The 5,000-nt window shown below is 35.0% G+C and overlaps 1 protein-coding gene across 3 annotated transcripts in view; it reads left to right on the top strand.

Moving 5' to 3' along the window:
* The window catches only part of LOC125044711 (poly [ADP-ribose] polymerase 2-like), an 11,846-nt gene that overhangs the window by 1,982 nt on the left and 4,864 nt on the right, over nt 1-5,000 (top strand). For 2 of the 3 annotated variants that reach the window (XM_047641585.1, XM_047641583.1), the window contains exons 1-3: nt 1,916-1,985; nt 3,847-3,978; nt 4,614-4,744. The gene's annotated coding sequence lies outside the window, so the exon portion shown is untranslated. Of the gene's footprint in view, nt 1-1,915; nt 1,986-3,846; nt 3,979-4,613; nt 4,745-5,000 lie in introns of those variants that run through there. The other variant, XM_047641584.1, reaches the window with a different exon arrangement.

Here is a 5,000-nt window from a genome sequence, read left to right as displayed (position 1 = left end):
AATTTTAATGGTAGCACTGAAATTATATTAATAGCGATGATACTAATGATAAAAACACAGACTCACCCTTGCCCTTCCCTCCATGACGAAGATACGAGTCCCTTCTAAACAGCTCCAGCAGTTGTCGATCGGCGAAATCACAATAGACAGAAAAAAAAAAAAATCTGTTGGATTCTTATCTCGAGAAACTGACGTTTTTTGTTTTTTTTTCTTCACTTTTCTACAAATCCTTGAGATGTTTTGATGCACTTTATCAAATCTCTGCGATATGATGCTTTAATGTCCGGGCGCTGTCGACGGTGAGGTGCCAAGTGTGGAAAAGTCATGCGTGAACTTGAGCGTCACTCGAAGATGAAAACGTTTGGGGTTTATTCTCCAATAAGATGCACTTCCAAATAAGAAGTGAGAATTTTCATTTACTAATCTCGTCTGTCATAATTTTCTATAAAGGTTTCTAGTGTTATGTCATCGCTAATAATACATCACTCGTTTTTTTCTGACTACTTACGCACACAACACGAACTGAACGCGTACTGACTACAGTCCAGTATTGCGCATGAATACACGCCGTTGCACTATGCAATGATTTATGCTAGACATTGCAATGCTTTATAATTCTTTCTTTGTTCCTCTATCACGTCACCCCCTCTCTCTACTTATATATTTAATTCTCTCTCTCCTTATATCTCTTATTCTCTCTCTCTCTTTCTCTCTCCCTATATCTCTTAGTCTCTCTCTCTCTCTAAATCTCTCCCTATATCTTTTATTGTCTCTCTCCCTATATATCTTATTATCTCTCTCCCTATATCTCTTATTCTCTCTCTCTCTCTCTCTAAATCTCTGCCTCTATCTCTTATTCTCTCTCTCTCCGTCCGTCCCTTAGACTCTTCCTGCTTCCTTCCCTCCTCCCCTTTCTTACTATTTACGTTTAGTTCATGCGCTCGTACGTTTGAGTAGGTGCGAGTTGCTATAAGTTGCCAGATGTATTACGTAAATTACTTTTAACGACAGGGTTGAGACCTGTTCAGTTATCGGGCAAGAGGTTTCTTTGAGCAGTGATGTTTTTTTTTTTTTTTTTTTTTTTTTGTCTTTGTGTCTATCTCCTCTCTCTCTCTCTCTCTCTCTCTCTCTCTCTCTCTCTCTCTCTCTCTCTCTCTCTCTCTCTCTCTCACACACACACACACACACACACACACACACAAGCTCTCGGTCAAGGTCCTCCCTCTCTCTCTCTCTCTCTCTGCTCGTACTTAGGCTAGTCTGAAAGGCTTCTCTGGCTATTATGTATTATGCTAAAACGCGTAGTATAATGAAAATATGTATAAAAATGGAAGTTGATTTTCAATTATCACTGAAAGGAAAGGGGGGGGGGGGGCACTAGGAATATTCAAATCGCTTACATGATACACCAGGGCTTATCAAACGTTTTTTGCTGCGACACCTGAAGATAACATCAAAGTAGTAACTATTATCGATATTACAAGATTATTGGTGTGGTGTACTTTATACAGCGAAGAAGGTATTCCTGTATATCATGGCTATAGGCATTATCGAGCATCGGGCAGGTCGACCACAGAAGACATGTGATAGACATGTTAGGAAGGGGCGTGGGAGGAAGAGGAGGAGGAGGAGGAGAAGGAAGGAGGGATCTCGTTGAGCCTTCAGAATTATTTGGCGATCGCTCTAGAGAGCCGAGACCCCTACTTTGAGAACCTTTGCCTTATAGGGTAAAGAAAGCTGTACGACGTAAATTTTCGTTATCTTGTTTCTTGGACTAATAGATAGATATTTGTTTCCTTGTCAGTACAAATGGTAAAGAAATAGTATTAGTAATAATGAGAAAAATGTTGATAATGACGTAGTAATAATGATATATGACCGGATGTGTAACCAAGCACGGCGTAGAAGCTTGGCACTCGGTTCTGATGACGTTTTGTGTACGGGACTGGTACGGGTAATGACAGTTGTGTTGGATCTCCCTTGAGGTGGGTGCTTGCTCTCTCTCTCTCTCTCTCTCTCTCTCTCTCCTCTCTCTCTCTCTCTCTCTCTCTCTCTCTCTCTCTCTCTCTCTCCTTGTGATTTTTTATTAGATATTTTGAATGCGATATCCCATTCCGAAATGATAAAATAATTACGTTCACGAATGAGGCGAAGAAGGAGAAGAGAGAAAAAAAAGAGAAAAAGAAATAACAACTTATTAAGAAATGACTCTGAAACTGAAACAAAGAGAAACCTTTTTCGTATTTTTTTCGAAAAAACACGAAACAACACCTTTAAGTTATCAAACAGCAAAAACAAAAACAACTTTAATTACTGATCCCGCATAGTCAAGTGAAACGTAATAATACGTCCATTAATCCACGTAAAAGTGTGGCAGAATGTGTAACTGCAAAAGGGCAATTCAAATACTATCATTATTAGCTTTGATAAATGATCATCGACAATGAATGAATGCACGTAAATGGGTATTTTTTTTCATTAATCTATCCACATCTAATATACTGCAACACTTGTCTGGGGAGCTGTCAATGAAACCCCGTTAAAGCCCGTTATAACAGCCCAAAAACGAGTAATCCGAACAAGTGCTGGATGAGGCAAATATGACCCTACCAATGAGGCATTTTTCTAAACTGAAACTATTGAAGCTGAGTGATTTAAATACCTAGTTTTTTGCTCTCTTCATTTTTAAATGTATTTATATCTACGAAAATAACTTATTCCGGTTCAGAAATGATTTGACATATCCTCTGCGACCAAACTCACTATTAAAGCACCCAACTATAGGCTCAAACCAATCAAAAACATGTATTTTATATCATGAGGTAAGTGTATGGAATAATCTGCCCCCACATCTCCACAAAGCTCCGTCACTGCTGTCACTCAAAAAATCGTTGAAGACCTATATATTACATATGTCAGAGGGAATTCTGAGGTTTAGGACAAATGTAAAAAGTAGTTTGAATAAGTATATATACAGGTAGGTAACAGCGGGTATTCATGCATCTGTACGAATGTTTACATAAGTGTACAATGTATCTAAGTAATACATTTATAAATATATGTGTATGTGTACATGCAAATGCATGTAAGATTAATATAAGCATATCTGTGCGTGTGTGTATATATATGTGTGTGTATGTGTATATGTATGTACATGTGTATAAGTATATTCATATGTATATGTATGTATGTATGTATGTATGTGTGAATTTATGTATATGTATGTATGTATGTATGTATGTATTAATGTATATGTATGTATATATACACATATGTTTGTGTATAGGTATGTATGTTTATGTGTGTATGTGTATATAAACTGTATATGTATGTATGTGTTTATGTATGTAGGTATGTATATATGTGTGTATGTGTGTATATATATATATATATATAATCTTGTGCAATATATTATTTATGTGTTTATTTTTTTATGAATAAAATTATTCATTTATTACAATATAGTCCGATCTACTAGTCTGTCCTTTGTTATTATATAGCATTTTGTATATTTTTACCTTTTTACTATTATCGTCTCCAATCCGCCTGCGAGTGAATTTAAATACACATTAATTCCCTTATGATAAGGTGCCTCCTTATCATATATATTCTATTTTTATTTTGTGTATATCAGACTGTTTTTTTATGTATATCGGCTAAATAAACGTTATCAGTCAATCAATCAATCACAGTGTAAAAAACATTGGCTGCCAACCTTTTTCATCTTTTTCACACACACACACACACACACACACACACTGTTTGCGTGTGTGTAATACATACATACACACATACATATGTACATATATATCCATTAATGTACTTATATACACATCCCTCCTCCAGCATCACGTGGACTGTAACAAGCATTCACTTCCAAGCATGCAGACGCAAGCAAGCAACAAAAGCGAGGCGCAAGCAGCATCACAGATAAAGATACACAGAGTTCATCCGGAGATCAAGCGGCAGCATCCCAGTGTAAGAAACAGTATCTCCATCCTGTTATCATTGTGCATTGTTTTATTCATTATTGTGCATTATTATCGTTTTTGTTATTATCATAGAGTATATTCTAGTATGTATTACTATTATTGTTACTATTATGTATTATTATCATCATTATTATCATTATTATTATTGTTATTATTATTATTATTATTATTATTATTATTATTATTATTATTATTATTATTATTATTTATTTCATTATGATGTTCCTTTTTAAACACTTCTATTATTTTTACTTTTGTTGTAATGACTACTTTCATTTGTTCATGACAGTACTTTGGTCACTGTATTGTTTATAATGATTTTTAGTATAGTGTTAATTGCTTTTAGTTCAATGCATGTAAGTCTGGGTATAGATTGGGTGCGCTACATAATGCAAACATGAATACGGTAATGAAGATACTGATAAACATCACCATCACCACTATCTTCATCATTATCACCATCATTATCACCACCATCACCATCAACACCAGCAGATAGACATACGCTTTTCCCGAAAAAAAAAAAAAATTCATTATTCACTTAACCGGTTATTTTCAGCCTATTATTTAAGTATTCTCTTTTCTCTTATTAATCCAGTATTTTTCTGCTTTCCATTCTAGGCCGTGGTAGTTGAAGACAATAGCTGCGTTCTGTCCCAAACTAATTTAAAGAAAAATGCAAATAAGTTCTATGTTATGCAGTTGTTAGAGTGTGAAGGAAATATCTTCTGTTCACTTATTTTGATCGCGTGGTAAGTGCTTCGCAGGATTTCTTATTTGTAATTTAGGTTTACAGGTTTGTTTTTGTGGTAGTAAGTACTTTTGCAAATAGTGAAGGAATGTTTTTTTGTAAGTACTGATTTTTTATATTTATCAATATATATATGTATATATATGTGTTTATCTAAATTATGCGACGCGAGAATCTAGAATTGATCCCAACAACAATTCCTTGGAAATGCAATCAGTTAAGACAGAAAACCGTAGTTAAGTGGTTGAACACACACA

This window comes from Penaeus chinensis, chromosome 36, assembly GCF_019202785.1.
Source record: "Penaeus chinensis breed Huanghai No. 1 chromosome 36, ASM1920278v2, whole genome shotgun sequence".
In the NCBI taxonomy this organism is placed as follows: Eukaryota; Metazoa; Arthropoda; class Malacostraca; order Decapoda; family Penaeidae; genus Penaeus; species Penaeus chinensis.
This window is presented reverse-complemented; position numbering and strand designations above follow the sequence as displayed.